The sequence below is a fragment of the Cygnus atratus genome, chromosome 1 (genome assembly GCF_013377495.2).
Source record: "Cygnus atratus isolate AKBS03 ecotype Queensland, Australia chromosome 1, CAtr_DNAZoo_HiC_assembly, whole genome shotgun sequence".
NCBI classification, from domain to species: Eukaryota; Metazoa; Chordata; class Aves; order Anseriformes; family Anatidae; genus Cygnus; species Cygnus atratus.
In genome coordinates this window covers 127,528,202-127,555,152 of record NC_066362.1, presented here as the reverse complement: position 1 = coordinate 127,555,152, position 26,951 = coordinate 127,528,202, and the positions used below count along the sequence as shown (strand labels likewise).

The 26,951-nt window shown below is 45.3% G+C and overlaps 1 protein-coding gene across 2 annotated transcripts in view; it reads left to right on the top strand.

Moving 5' to 3' along the window:
- NHS (NHS actin remodeling regulator) overlaps nucleotides 1–26,951 on the top strand; it is a 246,014-nt gene that overhangs the window by 168,744 nt on the left and 50,319 nt on the right. The window lies entirely within an intron of this gene.

Genomic DNA, 26,951 nt, shown 5'->3' with positions numbered 1-26,951 from the left:
CACCTCTCAGGCACGCTTCTCTGCATGGGTCAGTCGCCTCATTTCAGAGCTGCATTTCCCTTGGGATCCCACGCAGAGAGCTCTGCAGCTCAAGGTGTAGAAGCGCATAGAAGTGCCTGGGCAGTGGAAGAGGACGTTCGTGGTCAGCCCTCCGTTATACACGCAGCTCAATACGCATGGCGAAATGGCTAAACAAATTCTTACAGATCATACTTGCATTAAATATGAGTAAAATACATGCATGAGCCCATTTTAAAATGTCCATGCAATACACAGAAAGGTGATTGAGGGGAAATGAGTGCAAATTTACAAATGTTGTAGACCTTTCAGCTGTAGACATCTACTTTGCTATAAATCTGTTTTCATGATGAATAAATCAGTATCACATCACACTTTGCTCATGTATCTGGGTTTGCTTCAATTGTTTCTACAGCATTCCATGGGTTTTCAGATGCTTCTTACTGAATAGCGAGCTGCACGTTTAAAAAAAAAAGTCATCCTGGTAGGAAAATCAAACTTGCCAAAAGATATCTCTTCTAAAAATCAGAATTAATTTTGAATGTGTTGTCAGCTTATGAGTTATTTTGCCTTAGACTGCCAGGAGAATTTAATTTTGCAGTTTCAAGTGAAATTCCTCTAATTGAATCTGGTGCGGGCCTTATCATCAGATCATGCCATTCATGGAAGAGATTTACCCATGTGTACGAGTAAAAGCTCTGCAAACGCTCCGGACAAGCTGAATTTCAAAGTCTACAGGTTTGAGGGCTCATAACCGCCTGGGATGGTATTCACTGTCAGAAATCTGCTCAGGTGAATGCAAGCTTCACAGACCCAGAGGTTCCCCTTTTCTGCTCCGTTCCCAGACCTGTCCAGCTGTGGGGTTTGGCCCCAGTGCCCCACTGCAGCGCCAGCAGCAAGGTGTCTGTCTGTTGAGTCCCCAAATCAGGTGTTACAGTATTAATGGAAAAAATCCTCCTCATTCCCTCAAAAGAAAATAGCAGAGGCTGATTTTTGCTTTTTATAATGATGGTGTTTCAAAATGGGCTGAAGGTGGTATAAAAACCACACACTTTACCACCTGTCATTGTGGTGATTAGTTCCCAATTAAAAACTTACACCATTCCTGCAAGGTGGTCTTTCGCCTCCAATAACACATCGGTGGTGGAAGTGAGGGAGGAAAGCAGGTGTTTATTGCGGTAGTTACCTGATGCAGATGTTTGCTCAGGTCCTGCAGAGCAGCGCGAACCAGAGGGCTGGCCGCCGAGTGCTGTCAGTCAGCAGGGAGGAACTCGGGTAGCTTAGAAATGGGCTAAGTTGGTGCACACCAGCACGGAAATTAACACTCCACGAAGCTTGAAAGGTTGGAAACAACCGAGCTATGCAGTAGATGGAATTTCAAACAGCCCCTTGGAGTTTGGGAATCTATATAATCAGCATCATGAAAGAGAAACAAATATGTGCACCTTTTAAAAATGCACGACAGTGCAGATCTCACCGTAAGCCACGTTATTCTGTATTTTCATAGTCTTATGGTTATTCTCCCTCTGCTAGTTCATGTTCTTCTAAATTGTACCAGTGTATTTTCCTGAGGGCAGGCTTTGGTCTCTTCCTGCTGGAAAGTCAGGGAAAGGGGGGTGGGGAAATACTCTTGGAAGGGACTGGGTTGCAAAGGTTGATTTTAAATGTCCTGAACTTTTTTTGCTCATGAAAGAATCTCCTTGTCGGACTCAGAGGATGCTTTAAGCCCTCTGTGCTCCTTGCCTTCTTCTCTGAGCTGCTGCACCGCTGACAGAGCAAACAGGTACACCTGAAAAAGGGTTCAGAGACAGCAGTCCTGGGTATTTTTGTTTTAAAGAAGTGACCAGGTTTTGTATTTTTCAGCCTAACTTCCTTAGTTAGACAACTGAGAGGCTTTCTGACCCTACTGCAGGTAGGATTTGAAAAACTTTGACTTTAAGAAAAAGCATTCTGTGCGATTTAAATACACGGAAACTTCCAAAGACGCTGAAGGTGTCCTGCCACTGCAGTGGGTGCTCTGACATGCTCTCTACAGAAAGACTGCATCACCTGCAGAGCCCTCCTAGTGCAAACCTGTGTATGTCTTGAGAATGGCATGATGTGTGCTAGTGGGATTGCCATTTCTAACAGCTAGGCAGCTTTGTCTGTGCACAACAACCCAGCCAGCTGGCTTTCCAGAGGGGCGAGCGGCCCACGCTGAGCACCAGACAGACACAGATGCACAGGTCATGAGCTGGCCGTTCTATTTCCCCATCCCCTCTGCAGTGTTTTGTCCAACCACAACTGTTTCAGCCCCTTCTCAACCACAACTCATTGATCTGCTAGAGAGAAGCAGAAAACATATCCAGAAATGAGCATGTCATCCGCTACTGTTTGGTGAAATGCATCCCTCTGTTCTAGAGGGAATTACAGCTTCCATCTGCTCCGTAATACGAAAAACATGGGCAGGCCCCTTTGTTGCAGAGCTGCCGTGTTATCAAGCTGCACAAACTCCTGGAGATTCGTGACTGTTGACATTTGATTTGAGGAAATCAGGCTGCCACTCTGCAATTACTTCATTAGGCCCACAAATAATCAGATGAAGGGTGGTCTGAGATCTGAAAAGCTGGGCTGTTGGGACTTTGAAATACATCCAATTCTTCACAATCTCTTTCAGCTCTGTTTAGGTTAAGTACAGCATGTGTTTGAAGTTAAAAAAACGTGGAGTTCCTGTGGGGAAGTGTTTTCAATGTGCATTCAGGTAGGACGCATGTTGTCCACATGGACAAAACGCTCCGTGTCCTTCATCTTGTGCATACGATGCCTGCTGGAAACCTGAGCGTGCATCTGCACAGAGCTAGGGAGGACATGTGCTGAGCAGGTCCCAGCTGGTTCATCTTTGTGGTGTCAGGCTTGCTTTGGTGGAGTGGAAATGTTCAGCTCCATGCTGCAGTGCAGTGTATGTGGGGCTTTGATGCTCCAGGAGCACCGGTGGGACCCAGCCCAGAGCTGCAGCAGGGCACTACAGAAGATAACCAGCATGGTGGGCTGCAGGCTGTCTGATGAGACCAGCCTTTTTTGGCACCATGAACCACTTTGTTGTGCACCCGGGTAGCTTTGGGGCCATACGCTCCTCCAGGAGAGACTTCACCTCAAGTCCCTGGGTGCCACCCAGCAGATGCTGCAGGCTGGCCAGCCTCCAGGTGCTTGAGGACTGTGCAACATTTGGTTCTCTCCCGTGACACCTCTGACACGGAAAGACTGGCAGAAGTGGCACTGGGACTACGAGCCGAAGGGCTTTGCTTGTTTTAGGGGAGAGAGGAGGGTGCTGAGGGGCTGAGCAGCCTGCCCACCCACCATGTGTTTCTGCACTGAACAGGAAGGACTGGGCGCCCAAACTGCTTCAAGATCCCAACCTAGACCTTATTTTGGTTGTGTGTTTTGGCCAACAGTGGGCTTGTCAGCTGCTTCAAATCTCTTGTCAGAGATTTGAAGGGAAGCTTTATGAGGGGCTGCTCCATGCCATACGCTCCCTCCATCCATGCACATCCGTCACTGTCACTCACACGTGCCCCTCTCTACCTCTGCCAAGTCATTTGTGGCATACATTGGTTTTCTGCTGTCTGGGGCTTTGAGGCAGGAGCACTGCGCAGCAAATAAAGGAATTAGTTCTAATAAGGAAAGCCACTGTTTGGCCTAATAGCTGTACAATTAGTAATACTAAGAAGCGGATGAGGGCAGGCTTCTTGTTTGGCTGTAATCTTTTGGCATATCGTGTTTTAATTACAGACCATTCTACCATCTAGAACATTAATCATCTCTTACCGTCACTCTTCTTCATTGTTTTGTCCAAAGGGAATGCGGTCCACCTTTCTTTGTAGTTTTTTTTTTTTTTTGGTAGCTTTTTTTTTTGGCTACAAACTGGCTACATTATTTTGAAATACACTGTACTCATTACGAGAGATTTTGCTTAAGTCAAACCCCAGTAACCAGAACTAAATTATTTGCTCTTAGTTCTATACATGAAAATGAATTATTTTATATATATATATATATATATATATTTAAAACTCATTTAATTTCTTTAGCTTTGTTTCACATTCTTTGCAGTTACTCATTTCATTACTCATGGACACAGCCAACCATAAACAGATAATTTTTAGAAAATATGTCAATGAAGTGATTTCTCTAGCAATCTGAGAAGGAAGAAAGATCGTTATTTTTGGTTTTGTTAATTAAGCACTTGCTAAGAGCTCAGTACCAAGAGGGGGACTGTGTAACTGGAGAGCAGATAGGAAGAGAAATGAAACTGGTTGAAATAAGATGAGACACAGCAAGTGAAATCTTGTCTGTGAAACCAGACTGAGTTTGACTGTGTTTTTTCTATCGCTGATGTTATATGATGTATATATTTTTTCCTGAACATTTAGATGAAATTCATCATACTGCAGTACACTTTGGAGAACACGGGTACCAAGAGTCTACAATCAAACTACATATATACATATAGATATATATATATGTATTAGATGTGGTTTTGCTTTTATACAACAAAAATCAGGACATAATCTTTGTGACTGTGTGAAGTTTTTTCCTGTGCTGACTTGAGCAAAGGCTTTTAAATCTCCGTGCCTTAATTTCCATGAAAGATCAATGAATAATGCCTGCTATTGGGACAAGCAGAGATATTACCATTTGTTTTGAGATCTTTAACTTAATTTTTCTGCAGGCAAAAAATAAATGATCTCTTTGTATTTGTGTTATTCTGTATCTGGTTGGTGTGTACGCAGATGGCAAAGTCTGCCACTTCAGCCTGGCTCTGCAACTTGCTTGGCTGGCTTACTTCACCTGGCATTTTCTTTTCTTTGATATTCTATTCTATTCTATTCTATTCTATTCTATTCTATTCTATTCTCTTTTTATTTATTATTAGGAAAGCTCCTTTTTCAAACAAATTCCTAGAATCTGCAGGTGACACTGTCTTGGGAAGGATCGGAAATGCTGGTGAGAACTTGGAGCAGCGATGAACAGGGAGGCAGGCAGGCCTTGCCAGTTCTGAAAAAAAAAAAAAAAAAAAAAAAAAAAGAGCAGAAAATAACAAAGTGAGATTTGACTTGTTAAAACACAAGTTTAAGCTCTAGGGAAAAACATGAAACGTGGTTTTGATGTTTTGAAGTGGAGCAGGGTTGTGCTGAAGGAGCATGTGGGAAGGTGGGCAGCACTTCACTGACTGCCTTCAAAGAAGGCTTAAAACATAAGGTGCTATGGGGAGGCTTCGGGTCCCTGTGAAGGAGGTGGTGATTCCTGTCTTCTGCATACTTGGTCTGTAACTGGAATTTGGGGATTGGTTCTGATAACTAGATTGCTGGAAAAGTAGAGGTAGTTTGGCTGGCGCTCAGAAAAGAACAGCAAATATGGAGCTGGAAGGGAGCTAGGCTGTCTGCTGTGCTTTGCAAGAATTAAACCTGGCTTGCTTGGCATTGCCACAGCTGAGGAGGAGATGCAATTGTCTGCACCTGCAGAGCATGTGAAGACCAAGACAGGAGAAGAATTACAATAGTAAGCAGTAACTCAGTAACTGGATGAATATTGGGAACAACATCTTGATTTTTTTTTTTTATCTGTGCACGAAGTTCTGAAAGGAATGGTGAAGATAGGATTGTTGGAGTAGTTCGGATCAAACTGAAGGAAACCCATGTGCATAGAGCCTCTTAGACCATCTCTTTTTTCCTCCACTGGGAATACAAGAGCAGGATCAATGGGCAGACCCCTGTGTGGGCACACGTACAGGAGTCACAGCTTGACCCATTTCTTCTGCTCTTTGTGGCAAAACCTCCTGTCACACCTGCCATAGCCTGCATGCTATTTATGGCCACGTTTTGGACAGCAGCAGTGTCCATGTGTACACAACTGCATTCATCGTGAAATTTGGGTGGAGGGTAGAAGCCAGCTGCCTGGGGCTAGGAGGTGGTGAGGCTGCACGGGGGCAGCAAGGCAAATGAGGGGGTAGGGGACACCTCTCTGGTGCCCAGCCTCTCGGTGGTGGCCATAAGTCCTGTTGCAGCAACCTTTCTGCTGAAATAGGTGCGTGGTTTGTGAGAGTTCACACTGGTTTGGGAGCTCTGCAAGGCAGCTGGAGCAAGTCATAGTGGTGGCCAGGCCCTGCTGGTTTTGCGTTCAAAACGGGTGACTTAGCAGGAAAGCTTGATGGCATGTTACGATGAGCCAAGGCATCCAGCCTTCCTCGACTCCTCTTCCTTTAGGCAGGCAGGCCAGATAACGTAACGGCAGAACTACAGGGACGCTATAAATACTCCAGACTTTTTGCTGTTTGTTTGTGTATCTGTCAGGTTATCACAACGCAAACACGGACAGCACTGTTGGGCAAAGAGCTAACGGAGAGAAGACAGAAAATCAGACATACAAATTATTTCAGATAACACAGGAGCAACTTCTGTAGTGGGAAGTACACTGTCTGTAGCCTTAGGCTTGCATTTCAGCATGCTTGGCGTATATAACCCATAATAACATATGTGGGATAACAGCGGTGATTTCTGGGGCCAGGAATAAATTTGGGATTAAAATGAGATAAGCATCCTAGGCCAAGTCAGTTGAGAAGCCTGTCTGTTTCTCTTTATAGCATGGGTATACCAGGCACTCTCCTCTGATCTCTTACAGTATCCCACCCTTAACTATTGGGAAGGGGCGTGCATGGCAGCAGCCCTCACGGTTGCTTCGTCTCTTCATTTGGAATAGGGCATGGGCTTGGTTTTTGGGATTTTTTTTTTCTTTTCTTTCTGGAAGCTGAGCTGGCAGCTTCTTTTAGCTTATGTTTATAGCACCCCAGTGTGCTATAGCTGATGAAATATAAATGACAGAGTTGATTCTGAGGGCTGTAAAATAGGTCTGGTGGTGGAAGCGGTGAGCTTACTTCTGCTTGGTGAAAAATTTGTTGCTTTTCTAAAGGGGTCACTATTTCAGTTCTGCTGTGAGTTTTCCTCACTTAATGGCACATAGTATTTTGCACATTTGCATGGCTTTCGAGGTAAGTGCAGGAACGTACTAGTGAAACAGTGCTCCTGGTTAATGCTTCTGGTGAACAGCACTGCCAACTTTGCTTGCTCAGGCTGTGGAGGCAAGCAAGGCAAAGGTCAGAGCCCACCAAACAGGGAGGGAAGCAAGGAGTTGCACAAACACAAGGACTTACAACCAAAAGGTCTGCTGCTTGTGATACGCCGATGGCTGCAGGGGAGGCAGGCGATCCTCCTGTCCCATCACACCAGCATCACAGCGATGCTGATATGAGCACAGGTCAGCAGCTGTCAAGGCAAAATCATATTTTTCTCAAGGCGAACTGTCATCAGAAGGGGAATGCTTCTCTTTACATCCAGTTTCAGTAGCTTAGCGTGGACTTTAATTTAAAGGGTGGATCGTATTTGAAGGATTTAGCAGCTTACACCAAACCCAGCATGGGTTAATTCCCTTTGCTGCTGATTGGAAAGCCCAAGTCAATCTTTTCCTGAGACACTTGCTATATTTAGTTGGGAAATGATAAAAAATGCTATTTGAAGTGCATTCAGCTTCTTCCCCTTTCCTCCCCCAACCCCTTTCCTCCAAAATAGACTGTGAAGTATAAATAATTTGTATATTTAACCTGAATATTCCTTGTCTACTCAGGTGTGCTCGCTTTCTGTCCCTACACAAAAATTCACTAAGTGGGTTGAAAGTTGTTATTTTATTTATGTGCAGTATAAATAAGTCACACTACATGAGATGATTTGTAGTTGGCTTGAGCATGCTTTATTTTTTGTCCTCTGCTTTCTTATCAAATGTACCTTTATCACTTGAACTATTCACCTTAAGTAGTGAATTCACTTTTTGATATCTGAAGGGAAACATTTCTCCCACTGGCAGTAAAAAACACTGGCTGCTATTGTGTGCCTGCAGTTTCTTGCTTTGCCTTTGTACTTGTTGAAATGTCTGCTTTCTGATCCAAAATATGGATATTAGATTACCATTTTTCTAGTAAAGGAAGGTTGTTTACTTAATTAAACACCAGGTAATGATGACGGAGGAGACTTTTAATTTCTTTCTCATCCATGGAAACTTTTGAACAAAGCAAAATGCCTCAGGTAGTAAGATTTTTTATTTTTATTTTTTTTCCTGTGGAACCAAAACACTTTCCCTTTAGTTTGCCTACAAAGTGATGGTATTGATTTGGAAATCACAAGAAAATCTTTTTTCCTTTCAAAAAACATCTTTTGCTGAAGGAAGTTTTCAACAGGCTCCCATAGGCGCAAACATCTTGCTCACCATCCCTTGAGGAAATCTATATAAAACCGAGGATTTATGACCTATGAAAATCTTTTAGGCCAGGTGTTTTTGATGGAAATCACAGGAGATAGATCGTGCGAGTTATTCAGTAAGGTTGGGTGGCAGGATGCCTGCATCAGAGCAGCGTAAGGAGGTTGTAAATCAGATGAGAGCTGGGCTGTGTGTCAGCAGCAAGTTAGCTCGTCCATGGGAGCCCCCACTCAAGGACCTCAGCTCGTGTAGCGTGGGAGCTTTTCAGTAAGCGTTACTTGGATGCCAAGCAGAGGTTAGTCACTTGAAAGGGAAAAACAGGCAAAACACCAATTTTCAGTTTCATTTTTTCTGCAAATTTGCCTCGCGAATTTATTTTTTATCTATTGTGATGAAAAGACAAAAAAAGTTAAAAGTTTCTGTACACACAGACAAGCACTGCCCAGCTGCTTGTTCTGTGGTGTTCAACTTACCTGTGGTAATTCATCTCTTGGAGAATGGAATGGATTTGGCAGGAAGAGAAGGAGGAACAGTGCTAGTGGTGTGGAAACAGACACTTCCCTACCTGGAGCCTGAATTGAGGATCTGAGGGCCTTCCCAACAGGGATCTCTGCCAGGAAACAAGAAAGAAGGCCTGAGGAGAAGACTCCAGCTAATTTCCAAGTCTGAGATTCATCTTGCCTAATAGCTGCTCCCTGAAAGTTAGTTCCCTGGCCTAGGGTGCTCCAAGCTCACCCCGGAGTCATTAGGGTAGGCTTTCAGACACCTGCTGCTAGGTAAGCTGAATTGCACACTATGGGACAAGGTTTTCAATGGGGTTTAGTCCTGTGGGGGCATATCAACCTCCTGGGAGTTCTCAGAAGTGCTGTAACCTGTCAGCTAGGTGCTACTGAAATCACGGGTAGATGAAAATCCACCCTTCCTTTGAGAACAATTTATGTATAGCACGTTTATGTGTTTGAGTTCCATAAAACATCCATCAGGGCCCCTCAGCATGTCAATTTGAAAATCTGCTCGTGATAAAATTTTGCAAGCATCAAATTCTGTACGACACATTACCTTCTATAGCGGCTCTTGTCCAGGGTGATCTGGACGAGATCTGCCTGGAACTGCTGCCTCTGAAATGCCACCACAGCAGAAGCAGCAGTGCAGGCGCTTAACATAGGTTCCAGGGCTCGCAGCAGATACCACGTTTTAGTTCAGCAACTTCAGCATAGTTTTGGTGTTGTTTTTTTCTTCCAATTAAAATGAGAAGGGTATGTACTTCTAAGGCAGTGTGACTTGAAGAAAAAGACCGGGAGTCATTTTGTGAGACGTGTCATCAAGATCTTTAATGACCACTACTGGTTGGGACATCAGCATTTACAGCACAGCGGTTGATTCCTCCACCGAAGAAAGACTGAATCCAAAATCATTAATTTAAATTCAATGTCCCTGTCACAACCAGTAACTTAAATTAGGTATCTGAGCACGTAGTGGCAGGCACAGAAATATATTCTCCTCCATAGCCAAGTCTGAGAAGGAGCTGAACATTCACAACTCCTATTGTAGAAAATGGAAGCTAAGAGGATTAACAGCACATACCATATGCTTGATATTTAGGGCAATTTCCAAAGTCATGAGGGTTACTGCCGACTGTTGGCCATCTTACTGAAGCAAGTAGGACTCATTTCATGTGTGTATGTATGTATGTCTATAGGCAGAAGAATCTGCTGCATAGTTAATCAGTGATCCTGCATGTGAACACATGCAGATGTGAGTATAGTATTTATAAATCCCTAATTTAGTCAAAACGGTGATTTCTGAAGAGGCAGCTGTGATCAGGATGTCTAGCAACACTTGATTCAACGCCCTCTGAGTATAAAAAAATGCCATTTTCTCTCACTTCAAATTTATTTGCACTTTATTGCACTTGGATTTTCATGTGCTGTTAAGGGAAAACTCTTTCTGCCTCTGCAGTTTCCTCCCCTGATTGTCTCTTAGTTCCCGTTGCCAGATTAGCACCTTTGTTCTGGAGACAGGTACTGGTGGTTAGCAGGAGGTTTCAGCTTTGCATTGCAGATGACACGGCTGCATAATCTCCTGGCTGAGCAGCACAGTGATATGCAGTCAGCTGGAGGAGAGCTGCAAGTTTGATATTTCTTACCTGCTTTCCAAATCTCCTTCCTGACTCTGAAGAGACGTAAAGGGCGTTAAAATAAAAAGGAAACAGTTTATTCCTTTTTTTTTTTTTTTTCCTCTCTGAGTGCTGCTAAGACTGCTGGTGAGCACTACCTGAGCAGCAGCTAGCAAGTTTCTGCAGGAGTGTGTTGATGGAGCAAGTAAGGAGCAGAGGCTCTGAATAAATCATTTATGTGTGCACTGCAGACTGCGCTTCAGGGATTGGCATTAACGGTGGCACACTCTCAGACAAACAGAGGAAAAGGCTTTCACCCAACTTTTTGCTGAAACCTCAGAGGAATAAAACAGGTCAGCGGTGAATATTAAATTAACTTCTGGCCATCATCCAAAGAGATTTGGCCTAGTTAGGAAACATCAAGACGGAAGAAAGCTTTGCTTCTTCACATCCTGATTTCTCCAGGGAGGAGAGAGAAGGAGATCTGTGCACAGCATTACAAAGGCAACCTGATTTTGTAAGTCAGCCCTCCTTTCATACGTACACACTGACAGCCCCATGCAAATCTGCATTACACATGCAGGTGCCTGTCTTGCAGTGCTGCAGCAATATTTAATCCACATGCATTTTTTAACTCTTAACGTGCATAGTCTGATAAATATGGCTAGATCAACAGGGTATCTATTCAGGTTTGCAAGATGCTAAGCAAGGTGTCTCTTGTGGATTCTCCCTCCTTGGAGGTCTTCAAAAGCCACCTGGACATGGTCCTGCCCTAGGTCTCCCTGCTTGAGCAGGGGAGGTTTGGACCAGATGACCCCTAGAGGTCCCTTCCAACCTCAGCTATGCTGTGATTCAGTGAAGAAGCGCCAGAGGTGGGGTGAGAGAAAGTATTCCCCATTGTTTTTATTCCAGCACAGCATCCAACTGAGCTCAGCCCCCTTGTGCACTTGCTCTGTGGTTAATACTGCAGGCATTTATTGGGATGGGCTGAAAATAAATAGGGAAAGAGCTTCAAGAATGCAGCATCCTTGTGGTTCAGTGGTCAAACGTGATTAAAAAGAGCTGGTCAGAAAATGTTGAGGAGTGGTTGGAGGTTTTGGGTTTAGTTTAGTTTAGTTTTGTTTTGTTTTGTTTGTCTTCCTGCAAAAGTCTTCAACACAAATGTAAAAGGAACAAAACAAACATTTTCTGACACAGATCCTGTGCTAAAATTCAGGAACACCACTGTGGGATCACATGGGAGTTTTATTTCTTGTGCTTTGAGAGTCTGCACCTGCCTGGGGACCAGACTCCATGCCTGGGGTACTTGTTGTGGGCACTTTGTGCACGTCCCCCCCACCTGACAGCAACATCCCAGCTCCCGGTGGGTGGTGGCACGCGTCCTGTTGTGACCACCGTGGCACCCCCACGTTCACGCTTCCCAGGTACCCAACCGTTCCAGTCTGGGAGGATTTTCTGCTGGAAGACAAAATGCCTTACACAACCTGTATTATTGAACTGAACACAGTATTTTCTCTCAGATTGCAATTGTGATTTTTTTTTATATTTTATTTTAATTAACCTTAAATGATTGCACAAGCTCACAGCTGGCTGCACCATGGGAAGGTTTCTCCAAGGAGGGCACAGATGTGCCGAAGCACACAGCTCTCCCTCTGGGGTGCTTGCAGGGGTCTTCATTTCATCCCCATCGGTCCCCTGTGGGTAACTTCATGAGGCGCTGATGGCCACAACAGGCAGACACAGGCATGTCCAGGGCTTTCAGGCTGCTGGTGACCTCGACCAGGTTTTGCCGGTGGGCTTCCTCCCTGAGGTTGAAGGGCAAGCTGTTGAGCCACCAAACCCACAGTTATTTTCCACATCTGGTTTGATTCTCTGCAGATAAACAGCAGCCTTGCCATTAACAACAAAAACTTAATTCACTGAGGTTTGTTCAAGCGCTGAGAGCAAAAATTTTTTCTATGCAGCTTGGGGTCATTTTAAGGGAAAAACAGGGCTGGAGGTATATCGACGCTTTAAAAATTATTACTTCCTAGAGAAAATAAAATGTAAAGAACCTTTTCCTTCCATTTGTGAGGTTATTTTTATGGAAAAAACACTGGCTTTGGAAGGAAATGTTGTTTTGTGCCTGACTTGGCATCAGAGCAGGAGATTGGAATAAATGTATGGATTAATGTACCTTTTTTACTTTTTAATGAAAATGATCATTTGTAAGTCATACCTCGATAAAAACCTCTAGAAATGTTCGGTCTGCTTTTCTGTCTGTTCCGTCTCTGTACTAGGGCTTACACACAAAGCGGGGGGGACAGAGCAGCCTGCGAGTACTGCAATTATTAGTATTTTCAGGAATGTCTGTGGCTGTGTAAGCCACTGAAGGGTGGAAGGCTGCAGCCCCTATGTAGGTCACGTTCTCCAAGGCTGCTGCCTCTGTCACAGCCAGACCTGCTAGTGGCTTGGGCTGTCTTAATACATCTAAGCGACCCTGCTCTGCTTCAGTTCCCGGTGCAGTCTTGAGATACGCCATTCAGCTTTTCTGGTAATCACTGAGGAGGGTACCCTGACTAGTGAGGCTGAACATTAGCCAGTGCCTTTCTGGTAGCCCAGAAGGAGAAAAAAATACCTTATTTTATGATCACTGTTGTTATTTTAATTTTTTTTGAAATCTCTCCTAATATCCTTTTTCCCCCTTTTTTTTTTTTTTTTTTTTGGGGGGGGGGAGAATCCATTTGTCATAATCCATAATCAATACTATTATCAATGATAATATCAGGTGAACCATAAGAGGCAGTTATGATGGTTTTTATTTTAAAAAATCTATTAAGAACAAATGCAGTCCATCAGAAAATGAAAAAAATAATCCTGCATGAGAATGTTGCTGCACATTGGTAATAAAATCGTAGGTGCCATTATGTGATGGAGCAGCCTATTGAACAGTGAGTGGGTTTGGGGCAGGACTGCTGTTCAGCTAAAACAGCTTTTTGCTGTTCCGAACAGAATCATCTCTGTGTATGGAGATCAGAAATTAAGAGGCTGAAAGTATTGGGGTGGTAATTGGTGAGAAATCTGAGGAAGTATGGAGAGACACCGGTCACGTCTCCCTCTTTGTTATGGTTTCTGTGCCCGGCATTGAAATGCCGGGCCTGGTGCTCAGGTCAGCAATGACAAACCGTGGCCAGCTTCTGACACCCTTGACTCGGCAGGTGCCTGCACTAACTGGGCACAGTCTGATGGACAGCAAGAAGCACAAAGTCACGGAATGGTTTGGACTGGAAGGGACCTTACAGACCATGTAACTCCAGCCCCCTGCCCTGGGCAGGGACACCTCCCACCAGACCAGGTTGCCCAAAGCCCCATCCAGCCTGGCCTTGAGCACCTCCAGGGATGGGGCATCCACAGCTTCTCTGGGCAGCCTGTGCCAGGGCCTCACCACCCTCTGAGTGAAGAATTTTTCTGAATATCTAATCCAAACCTACCTTTTTTAGTTTAAAGCCATTATCACTTGTCCTATCCCTACACTCCCTGACCAAGAGTCCCTCCCCACCTTTCCTGGAGCCCCCTTTAGGCACTGGAAGGCCGCTGCTAAGGTCTCCCCGGGGCCTTCTCTTGTCCAGGCTGAACAACCACAACTCCCTCTGCCTTTCCCCACAAGAGAGGTGATCCAGCCGTCTGATCATCCTCATGGCCCTCCTCCGGACTCATTCAAATATGTCCATGTCCTTCTTGTGCTGGGGGCCCCAGAGCTGGATGCAGTGCTCCAGGTGGGGTCTCACAGGAGTGGAGGGGGAGAATCACCTCCCTCAGCAAGGAGATGCTGACCACAAACCATGAGGAAGCGTCTGGTTTTAACCACATCTTTGTTTTATTGTTTTTGTTGCTGCTTGTTTGTTTTGTTTTGTGTTTTGTTTATTTTTGTTTTGTTTTGTTTCTCTTTTTTGCTAGCAAATTTTGCTAGCCTCGCTTTTTCTCCCTCTCTGGCCGGGCTCACTCCTGAACCACTCCCAGCCTGAACCACCTGCGCGCCCAGGGCGGGCTGTGGGGCAGCTCGCCTGCCTGCACCGAGGGAAGTTTCAGTGTTTGTCCTTACTTCTTTGCAAGCTGGCAAGCCTGCCCCTGCATATTTCATTTTTATCATCTTTTCCTTAGCGCACGGCCGGGACATTTTTCCGCAGAGGGTGCCCAGGAGCTTTGGGCCCAGCAGCAGGGCAGCGCACAGCCCTCACTTCCCCCAGCCAGGGGGTCCCTGTCCCTGGTGGCTGCTTCTCCCTTTTCCTTCTCTCCTTGCAGACCATCAGTGGGAGCAGGGGGGGCTCTGTTTTTTTTCGTTTGTGTGTTTGTTTTGCTGTTTGAGCGACAGCACTGGTATCACCTGATCGCTTCAGTGATAAAAATCTCCAGAGGAAGGCTGTAAAAACACTTTCTGATTTGTTCGCGGCTGCTACCATGGAGAAATAGCTCCATTTGTCTGCTAAAAGTGCAGACTGGGCAGGATTTTGTTTTGTTGTCAAGTGAAAGACAAAATTAAATAAATAAATGGATAAGGCCCCAGGCAACATGCAGATTCAGTCAAACATTTTTGCATCGGATGCATGATCAGTTTAATAAGGGAGATCCAGCTAAATGCTTGAAGGGAGGAAGATTGCAGGAGAGAGGGAGAGAGCGCGAGCAGCAGCGTGAGGCATGATTTGTTGAGCTAGGCAGTTCGCTCGTTCAGCAGTTTTCTCCGTAACTTGGAGGATCGGCGGGATAGGTTTTTGTTTTGTTGTTCAACCTCGTTAGTGTCAAATCTATTGATGCCTGGTAAAGATTACACTAATGTGGAAGCCTTTGGGGTTTCCCCGTGTGTGCGCGCACGCATGCATGTGTGAATGTATTACTGGGGAATGCTGATCCTAACAGGATTAAAGGGGAGGTCAATAATGTATCATTTAACACAGGGGCCAGAGTCGGTCATCTTAAAATATTGACAGTGGATGGCATCTGAGGGCAAAAATGTCAGCCATCCGAGTGTTAATGAGTTAATCATCTGCCCCCGTCCCTGTCCCCATGTCCACTCCTCTCCCCCCCTTTTGTTTTTTTATAGTCCTGGAAATAAGGCATGTGTCCTCTTGTATTCCACACAGCTCCACAGCCAGCTCTTTTCCTTGGCCTGGTGCTATTGCTATATAGTAACACCTCCCAGTGGCACTCTGAAATATTTCACTGAAGTCAATACAGAATTCCTCCTTGACGGGTTTATGAAACAGAGCGTGAATGAAGCCTTATAAAACATCGTTTTGTTTTATGAGTATGTTCTTTATAGAAATAGTCCCATTCCCCTGATCCCCCTGAACTTTGGGGCTCTCTATTAATTAATAGTTAAAAGCAAATAAGTCTTGGCATCATGGTACATTAAAAGTTCCTCAAATACAATTATGTCTTGTGGCTCCAGAAAGCAACTTACTGATCTGGATGTTGTTGTTGATGTTAATGGATTCATGTTGAGTCTGTGTATGTAACAGTGTGCAATGCCTGCTACCAACGTCCAGGGCCTCCACAGATCTGGAATATACAACCTAAAGATGTCTCACACTCTTAAATCAGGTAAAAACAGGATTTGCAGAGATTCAGACATGGTCTAGTTATGATGAATTACCAAGTTTCCCATCATCAGCGGAGCTGCCTCCCCATACCTCTGTATTCAGTGGTCCCCATCTAGCTCAGCTTAAAACTTTCCGGTTTTAATGTCTTTCCCTGAGTTATAAGTAACACTGCTTGCAGTGTGGATGAATGTGTGTATGGTAGTGCACATGTTGGAACATCTCTGCAGACATTACTTGCTAAGCCATTGCAAGCCAGTTGTGGATGTGCCCTTAACTAGAAACAGTCTGTGAAGCCACTTTTGTTTCATTTAATAGGGACTTCTTTGATTTAGCTGAGCCCAATTCTAAATCTTTGTGTATGTGCGAAACGTATTCTAGACTAAACAAAGGTGTGAGTTTAAAAAATAAACTGAAGGGATGCAGGCTCTGGGATGGGCAGGCAGGGCTATTTTTCTTGAGCAGTTCATTTCTGATGCAGCATGTATCGGACAGGTTCTGTCCTCCTGGGGAAGTGGGGTGAATAGAGTGAACGTAGCTGCACTCTAACGATAGCTGCTCTGGAACAGCTGTCTTAGTGGACTGTATTCCAAAATAAATAGGGATTTTGGAATTGATTAATACGGTGCTTCCTGGCTAAACCTACTTTTGTTATGGAATAGTGAGTCCTCCTGGGAAATTACACAAAATGGCCAGAGAGAAATACCGTGTGCTGGTCAAATCCCCTGTATTAAAAATGGCCTTTGAAATGAGTTTGCTCCAAACCAAGCAAGAACTGCATCTCAATTTACCATGAAGGGTTTGTACCATGACTACCTACAAATTAATAATAAGTCTTTCAGTTAATTGGATTTGTGGACCAACCCTTAATCATAACAAGAGAGACCTTACTCCTCCAGTGGTGGTGCTGAAGTCATCCCCATCGCAAAAACAGTGGGATCAGTCTGCAGTAAGATAAGATTCATAAGAGACATATCAGAATTTGAACAATGAAATTAGGGGGAAAGATAGGCAAAATATGAAACATGAGGCTGCAGGGTCCTCTGTCTGGCTCAAGCCAGCAAGTGCAAAGAAATTCAGACTTGCCGTCAGCTAATGCTCCAGCACAACCCTTTGACATGACTGTGTAATGCAGCAAATCTGTTTCTCATCATCTGACGCTCCACAGAGACCTCTCGCTATGCTTAACTGAGAGCTTTGAATGTCCTTGCTTTTGTTGGCTTGTTATGAAGTCCCTCAAAAACATGGTTGATCTAATATTTTGCTCTGCTGTTGCTAACTATCTGGGTTGCTGTTGGATAGCAGAGAGTCAGTAGCAGCTGGTGTAAGAGTGGATTTTGCATTAATTCCATCACGGTAGCAGGGCAGCAGTTGTGCAGCCCCTGACAGGGCATGGGCAGGACAAAGGGAGCTCCACTTTGCCCTGCTGTTGGGACCCAGAAGTGTTTTTTAATCTCTAGCAGTTCTTCACCACAATTATTCTCGGAATCTTTTAATCCAGGTGTGGCACAAGCTTCCTCCCCAAAAAGCAGGCGTGAGATGGAGGGGCTGTAGGAGTCACCCTGGCTTTGGGACAGGCTCTGACATGATTTCTCTACAGCACAGAAAGTGCTTTTTGAGTGCGTGGTAAATTAGTTACAGTTAATGCCCTGTCTGTGCTGTACTTTCCACAAATGGCCTCTGGCCACCAACAACCCCAGCTGCCAAAGTTTTTAATCCCCAGAAGACTCTCTGGCAATTTGGACTTGGGTGATTTAATATCTTTATCGATGATCTGGATGAGGGGATCGAGTGCGCCCTCAGTAAGTTTGCAGATGACACCAAGTTAGGTGCGTGTGTCGATCTGCTCGAGGGTAGGAAGGCTCTGCAGGAGGATCTGGATAGGCTGGACCGATGGGCTGAGGCCAACTGTATGAAGTTCAACAAGGCCAAGTGCCGGGTCCTGCACCTGGGGCGCAACAATCCCAAGCAGCGCTACAGGCTGGGAGAGGAGTGGTTGGAAAGCTGCCTGGCAGAGAAGGACCTGGGAGTACTGGTTGATAGTCAGCTGAATATGAGCCAGCAGTGTGCTCAGGTGGCCAAGAAGGCCAACAGCATCCTGGCTTGTATAAGAAGCAGTGTGGCCAGCAGGTCTAGGGAGGTGATTGTCCCCCTGTACTCGGCTCTGGTGAGGCCGCACCTCGAGTACTGTGTTCAGTTTTGGGCCCCTCGCTACAAGAAGGACATTGAGGTGCTCGAGCGAGTCCAGAGAAGGGCAATGAAGCTGGTGAGGGGTCTGGAGAACAAGTCTTATGAGGGGCTGCTGAGGGAGCTGGGGTTGTTCAGCCTGGAGAAGAGGAGGCTCAGGGGCGACCTTATTGCTCTCTATAGGTACCTTAAAAGAGGCTGTAGCAAGGTGGGGGTTGGTCTATTCTCCCACGTGCCCGGTGACAGGATGAGGGGGAAGGGGCTAAAGCTGCGCCAGGGGAGGTTTAGGTTGGATATTAGGAAAAACTTCTTTACTGAAAGGGTTGTTAGGCATTGGAATGGGCTGCCCAGGGAAGTGGTTGAGTCACCATCCCTGGAGGTCTTTAAGAGACGTTTGGATGTTGAGCTTAGTGATATGGTTTAGTGCAGGACTTGTTAGTGTTAGGTCAGAGGTTGGACTCGGTGATCTTGGAGGTCTCTTCCAACCTAGGTGATTCTGTGATTCTGTGATTAATTATGAAAGACGACAGTGCTTTAAAGACTACTGGGAATGGATGGAAACTGCTGAAGCAACAAGGACATGTTTTTTTGGGAGGGGGTTGTGTGCCCAGCACTGTAAAGACACACAGGGAAGACTTCACTGAGTGTGTTGCAGACTTTGGATGGAGAATGGGGTTTCTCTGATTGCTTTCCAGTCTAACCAAGGTGCAGTCACTTGCTGGAATAATAGATGTTATGATGGTTGCGGGCAGTACATTGTTACATGTGGCAGCAGCTGTTCCAAAAACATACCAAACAGGGAAAAAAATAGCTTTAAAAGCGTTCTTCCAAGGCATGAAGATTGTGGTGGGGTAGACTTAGAGCAGGCTTCTCAACCAAGCAAATATACAAGCAGCAGGAGCCATGATGGATCCCTAACCTATGGAGCTGTTCAAATATCAGAATACCTAATATGACTGAGGCTACGGCTACTTTTTCAAAATCAGTAATGGGGACATAAACCTAATCCATCCTCTTCTGGGCATCTGTCTTTCGGTGCAGTATAATAACTGGACCACGTTAAAGGGGTTGTGGTCGTTGGTCCCCTGTTCCCCCATCATCACAGGATGGCCAGATCCTGGCACGAGGGTTGTAGGGAGTGGCTGTGAGAGCCCCACCTCACAAAGCGGCAAAAGAGATCAGCACTTACATGGGGCATCACACTGAACTTGGGCAACATCTCCATGTGGTGACCCGTGACATTATATACTATATATATATATATATATATAAAAAATATATATATATATATACATATTGACATTATATGTCAACCCGTGACATTATATACACCAAGAGGCTGTAACATCACTGTACATTGCAAGTGCTGCAGAATGTCATGCATTGCGATGCAATCACCATACAGGATTTTCTAGCTTATGCCTCGCACATATAATGAAGCCTAATGCATGATTGCAGTGACAAATGCGAGAAATTGGCTGTTACATTGCATGAGGTGACAACAGCTTTTTGCGGCCAGTACAGGGGCTGCAGCACAGAGCCCAAAAACCTGGTATGAGTGGACTAGCTGGCTGGCATAACCTGACTGCACCCATGCATCCTGCTAGAGCATATTCAGCTTTAAACTCTTCACTTGGAGGAGAAACAAAAACAAAAACAAAAACAAAAGCAGACTATTGCAAGCAGAGGGGAATTAAAATACTCTTTTCCACAGTCATTTTTGTGGACAACCTGCTCTACATGTCCCTTTTTGTGGAGGAGGGTTGGACCAGATGACCTCCAAAGGACCTTTCCAACCTCAACCATCCTGTAATTGTGTGATCATTGTAGCTTATAGTTGACAATACAGGACACTAGGGTTCAGGAAAGGTGGGTAATTGGTGCACTAGCCTTGAAGCTGCACAGCATCTCTACAAGCTACATGAGGCATCTCTAGCAGACATGCAGAAAGCAGTACAGGATGCAGAATGGGTATCTAAATCCTTCCTGGCCTCCAGCTGCTGCCCCAGGGTCCTATTTTGTATCTACCAGCCCTGTACAGATGTGTGGGATACCCTAGGGTATCTCAAATGGTACCAGACACCTTGGCTTAAGCAACTGAATCCCACCCTATGTGCTTTGCTCAAGATCGTATATAAAGCCTCTGTGAGAGCTGGGACTCGAGCCCAAATCTCTTCATGTGCTATCCAGCATCTTGATCACTGGAACATGCCCTCTCTCAAGAATGAATGTATCCATATGGTGGTGATGGTTGAATTTATTTTTGCTTTTGTCATTTTGGAACAATTTAACTAGCCAAGGGTCATAACAGAAGTTTTACAGTGGATGGCAAATGCTTCTCCACACTGTACTTCACGTAGTGGAAAGGGGTGAAAGTCCTTTCCCTTCGGCTTACTGTACTTTCTGTGTTTTTATGTCAGTCTTTGATATTATTGCATCTTCTGTGCTGTTTTTTGGAGAGAAATGCACATGCTATTTTAATACCTGTGTGCCAAATCTTACCCAACTGTGCGTCTGCCTGGGGTTATTTGTTCTGCTGTTTGAGAAAATGTCTGTGAGAGCCTAGGGTGTGAAAATCCCACCAGACAGAATGAGAGGGAGAGAAACCCCCGACTGAAGGAAAATACACAGGGACATAGGGGTTAAGCCAGGAGCCTTGTGCATGACAGAGAGCCAAACAGAAGTGTCAAGGAGACAGCCCAAAAGTTCACCTGGCACAGAGGGTGCAGGAAGGTTTTCAAACCAGACTGCTAGTGCCGTGAACTCTGGGGTGAAAAAGGTTGCTTTGTTGCGTGTTGGGAGAAATACTTGATGGTGGGGAAAGCCTGGGGTCTCAGCTGCCAGCTGGAGAACTTACTGGGCTGCTAAGGGAAGCAAGAAAATTAGAGGCCTGGGATGGAGGGAGAGGAGTAAACTGAATTTGCAAGCATGAGATCAATAGTTTGTAATACCACTTTGGCCGAGGCTTGTATCAAATAAGAAACCTGCTGAAAGCAATTATCCCAGAAAAATGGAGCTGCTCAGATTTCTGCTTTATAAGTTTCTCCGCTGATTTAATCCTCTTCCCCATCCGTTCTGCGAGTGCCGTGTCCGGCCTAGGGAGGCCCCCTTCGTTCTGCTCCTTTGGGCAGCCGCCCGCTCCCTTCCAGAAGGGCTCCTCCGGTCCCAGCGGGTCCCCGGGGGCTGGGGGGCAGAGAAGTAGGTAGTTCAGAGGAGCGGTGGCTGCGTGTGAGAGCTAATGAGGGGAAATGAACTCGTTTGTGAGAGTTGTAAACTGGAGACCCTGCGGCAAGGGGCGGGGGGCCCAGCTGGCTGCAAGGCGGCCGTAGCTGGCTGGGCCAGGCCGTGCCGGTCCACAGGGGGCTGCCTCTGGAAGAGGGTCCAGGTGGTGATAAAAAGCAAAACCCAAACTCTGTGCCCTCTGCAAACGTCCCGGCTCAGGGCTGTGACGCTGGCAGCGTGCTCTGCATCCCAGCTCTTCTTCGTGCCCTGGCCTGGCTGAGCCCCTGGAGCCGGTCTCCTCAGGAAATTAATAAGCAAACATTAAGCAGTCAAAGACACGTATGACTAAACTGTAGTTTTGTTCCTGGTCTTCTTCTGAACTCCTCCTGTTACCCACCTTCTCTTTGATCCCTAAAAAGCCAGCAATGGCTTGAAGTAAACTGTAAGTTAGGGGCACAACTCTGCTTGACGTCTGGTTGGCAGTGGAAGCCAAGTGTCACTTGTAATTTTGCGTGGGTGCAGAACAAAGATGCCTGTGACCAATCTACTGCACCGTGAGCTGGGTTTGTTTGAACAGGAAGCTTTGGTGAGAAGTGTTTTTCGAAGGAATGGGGAAGCAGATTTTAACTGCTGTCGAAGAGAAATGATTTTGCCTTCTTTAATTCCCATTCCTGGTATCTTGTGTGTCTGCCTCACGGACGCTGTGCAGGAGCCTTGCACAGCAGATGCGGTAGGTGGCTGGAGCTCCGGACCAAGAGCTGGCTCAGCTCTGCGTGTATCCATCCCACAGCAGGTATTGACCCGTGTTAAGTCAACCAAAGCAGCATTTGCAAATGCAGGAAGGGCAGAAACAGAAAAGCAGCTAAGTTGTCTGCAGCCCTACTCATTTGCAAAAAGAGAAGCCTAACCAAATTTGTCTAACCAACTTCGATCACTGTTCCCAATATCAAATCAAAAGACATTAGGTCTGTATGAGCTAATACTCTCTTTGTAGCTTTTGGCGTTGTATTTTTTCAAGGGTGCAATGACCAAGGAAGGACTGTAATAAAATAAGTCCCAGATTTATTATGAATAGGAATTTAGCCAGGTCTCTTAGATCCTAATAGGGAGAAGCTATTTTCCTATCAAATAGCAATGTAGTTGAGTAAAGAATTGAAATAAATTGTTGGGATGACTTCCAGTTGCAAACTGTTGTGACTAAGTGATGGGGGTGGGTCACTTCTCCCCATTGGCCTGGGTTTTGACTTCACGTCAGGCAGTTCCGTATCTCCCGCCTGTCTCTTCCGCGCCATTTACTTTATGCACTCCATAAACATCCTCCCTTCCCTCCCCACAGCTTCCACCCTCCCTTGTAAATATTTGATCATAAAATCTCTCCGCCTTTCTGGTTCCTTGTGTTTGTCATGTGCTTTATTCTGGCTACTGCCTTTGGTAGCTGATCCATGACAAAGGAAAAGGGGCCAAGCAGACTATCAAGCTGTCATGTTCCGTACAAGGCATTACTTTTGCCTCATTCAAAATTAAATGACACTTGGGCTTTTCCTTTGGCCCATCAGCGTTTCCACAAAATTCAGAGCTGTCTAATGAAACTCATGGAAAATATTTGCACTCTGTCATTCCCTTGCATGTTGTCATGGTGTCACATGGCCCTCTGAAAACATTTTGTTTTTTGCTTTTTAAAGACTGATCCACAAAGAGGATTACCACCAGTGCTTACTGCACTGCTGTCACACCCATACACCTCAGCCACCAGTCTGCCCAAAGAGTGTTGCATCTTCCAGACAAAGCATTTTTAGCATACAGTCAAACATTCGATGTATCAGAAACTACATGAAGTAGGAGCCCCAACATCTTTGGCCTCCCAGGCCCTGCCTGGCAGCAGGCATGCCACCATGGAAAGAGCAAGTAAACAAGCAGCAGCTGACAGACTTTTGGGCCAGGTGGGTCATGGATGGATGCTGATGTTGATACCCAATGCCCCCCAGTGCCACCCTTAGTAGGCTTTGCCTGGGTGCCACTGGCTGCCAGCAGGACAGGATTTCACCACTGAACAGTGTCCATCTGGAGGTGACTGTGGTGGCCTCTCACTGAGAATGCTTTGCCACAGACTGTCTCCATTTCCCATGACATGTTCAACTTAAGTCACCTTGTCTGTAAAAGAAGCACCTGGCTTCTAAGCTATTTTTTGAGCTAAAAGCAGCAAGCGGTCAAAGCTTGATAGAAGAGACACCTTGTCCCCCAAAGACACATGCCCAGGTGCTTTCTTCCCCTTGCTTTCAGTCTGGAAGGCCAATTTCTATAATAGATGAATTTTCTCTCATTTCCAGCATTCAGCTGGAATTCCACTGCACATTGCTCCCCAGATGTAAAAAGCAAACAGAAGGATTAAGTGTTTTAAAATACGGGAAATCGAATTACGTAGGGCTGCATGCATTGCGGAGGTCCCTTTTACATCCCACACCGCCTCTGGCCTCCTCCACCTCCAAAATCTGCCTCTGAGCACACAGCCCACACCTGGGAACAGCCCCGCTACCTTTTTTCCAGCAACACAAGCATCATGGAGATATAGCTTTTAAAGAGACATAGCCAACTACGGTAGATTGAGAAATACAGGGTTACGCAGATCTTCTCCAGGCTGTTTTCCACCCTGACCATGGCCATGGCCACCTCCTGAGCTGCCCTCTGTAGCAAAGGGACAAACTGCAGGCAGATGTTGCTGACTCCTGCACTCACAGGCAGGTGTCCTCCTGATCATACCACCAAACAGCACGCCTAGCTCACAGACAGAGTCAGGGCAAATGGTTATCGGCCCCTCCTTAGCTGACCGATGAAGAAAACGGATGCAGAGGGATAAACACAACCTTCCCACGATCCTTTTACATTCGGAGCTTGTTGACAGGAATTGGGGTGGTTCTCTTGGGGCAACAGATGGCAAACTCACTGGGGGATAATTCCGCTTTGAGTCCTGTTTTTGTGGTCATTGCTTATAGAGGTCACTAATCCTGCATCTTGGCTTCTCCCTGGGGGTTACTAAATGCCTTGGTTTGAATTTTGGGAAATCGAGCACAGTATGTAAGAGTGGTGCGTGCTAAATGTGCTAACAGGAAAATTGCGTGTCACACTTTAATATGTATCACATCTCATGCTCTGACAAGACAGGCATGTAGATGATGAATGTAATTTGTCGGTAAAATTCAGCAGAAATATCTTCAGGGTTTAACTCAATATCAAAGCAGGAAGGCAGTGCTGAAAGCATGGTACTGAAATTCAGACTCCTCCATCCTTTTCAATCAAGCAATATTAATTATTAGATAAGTAATAGTGATTTGAACCAATGCAGTCAGTACGGAGAGACAGCTCCCTGGGTTGTGGTTGTGGTTTGTGGGTAGATCATTGCTCCAAAGCACACAACAAATAGTATGAGATATTGCAGTTCTGCCCTGTTTTAACGGGTCAGAACAGGGCAGTTCTCACTAGATGGTTTGCAGGCTTTTCAGAGATGCAAGTTGTGTTAGGACAATGACATGATTACTATTTTTGGCAGTAGGTTACTTGAGTGTGACTTGTATTTCCATTCATCTTAAACTTCCAGTCCTTCCAAGCTTATTAATCTGTGCTACAACAATTGTGTCTCTGACTGTTAGAAAAGCAAAGCCCTGGCTCGCTGAAGTAGAGAGTTGCCAGGCTTAAAGCAAAATATATTAAGTCAAACATCAATATTTATGACATAATCAGTAGTTCTCCTGATACAAACAAGAAGAAAATCTTGTGAAAAGAGACAGGGAAGGCTGGAAATGATAGTGAAAGCAATGGACATAATATAGTTGCAGCATAAAACTCATATAACTCAGGACTTGGTTCTTCTGTGAACTCTGGCACAGTCACCTACGGCTTCAGACAAACAAAGCCAGTGTATAAGTATGTGCTGGTGAGGGTGAATGAGAGGATCCCCTTCTGCAATCCTTATTTTCTAGCTGGTACCAAGTAGCATGGCAGCTGAGGCATTGCTGGATTACCCAGAAATGAATGAGCCACCTATCCAACGTACCTTTATTAGGGGGTTGTGGGTGAAAAGTACATTATGAACCCAAAACACTTATACCACCACGCTTCCTATAAAACACTGCCATTCTGCTCCTGGTGGTAAAAGACCAGGCAAATATATCCATCCTTTTACATATATAGCAACATCTATAATCATTGTAAGACTTGCAAGCCACATCATAATTCTCCCAAAGCAGGGGTTGTGCACCGTGCCACCCCAGGGCAGCAAGGAAACACAGCAGGATTTAGGGATTAGCAAACAGGTTAAACATTTACCTCGTTATTTGGGGAAAGACCAGAGATTCAGCTGAAAGTTTTATTTTTTGGTTGCATGGCAATCCAAGTTTCATTTCAGATCCTTACATTCTCGTTAATAAAAATAGAAAGGATCATCATGTTCTGGTAAGTAGGAAGTTTCGTTCCTTCTCATTACTTAAATCTGACACAAGATAGCACCAGTATCGGACACCAATGCAACACTCCTGTATTGCTCTCATGGGCAGAAGGTACAACGTTGCACCCTTTGAGGAGAGGAGAACTTGCATCCATGTCTCCTGTGCTCTAGGTTAGGTGTTATGGACCCTGTGCTCCTGCAGACCAGAGGAACACTGTTTTTGCTAGGTGAAGATGATATGAAAAATCTTGAATTTATGAAAAAAATAAATTTACTGAGTTGTTATCTCGAGTCAACCCAAATAATTTTATAATTTATGTCACTCAGCTGCCAAACAACAAGAACAGAAGTCCAAAAATGTCCATCTGGTTATTACTGAGACCTTAAAGTAGTGTAAAGTGGGAATTGTAATCCTGTTATCAGGGGAGGAAGAAGAGTGGAAACCTGCGTAATCTTCAAGTACCTCTATAACACGTAGCTGCTGCTGCTCAAGACATACCTGGGACCTGGCCTTTTCTAAACAGGGTGTGAGCAGGCATGGCTCTGGTGGCCTCTGCTGGGCGCTGGTGCCTGTCTCTGGCCAGGCAGCCCCCACAGAGAGAGGCAAGGCTCCTGCTCTCATGTTGATGTGTGTACATATACATGTATGTATGTATGTGTGTGCGCGTGTGACATTTGCAGTGCTACACGAGTGCTGCCTTGAAGTGCTTGCACGAGTCCCCCAGAATACACAGAGCAGACAAATTAAACCCAGAAACTGAGGGGGAGGAAAAGTATAACCCCGTGCCCTCCTGGTATTTACAAATATACTTCCAGTTTTAAAATTTATCTGCATTAGAAACAAGACAAACTGGCCAAAGGAGCAGTAAAGCAGTTTTAAAATCTCCTCATGTGGCTGTGGAAGCTTTTACCGTGTTAGCTCCAACCTGCATGGTTGCTACAGCTGCAGAAAACCCAATAATGGCAGTACAGAATGACAAGAAAGGTCCAAAGCAGACCAGTCTGCGCTCACTGCATGCAGGTTTCTCACTTTGCTTGCTTGCCAGAGACAGGATTCAGTTGCTTGTCCTGGTTTTTGGGCTGTGTGTTCTTTTGTCTAGGAATGAGTGATGTC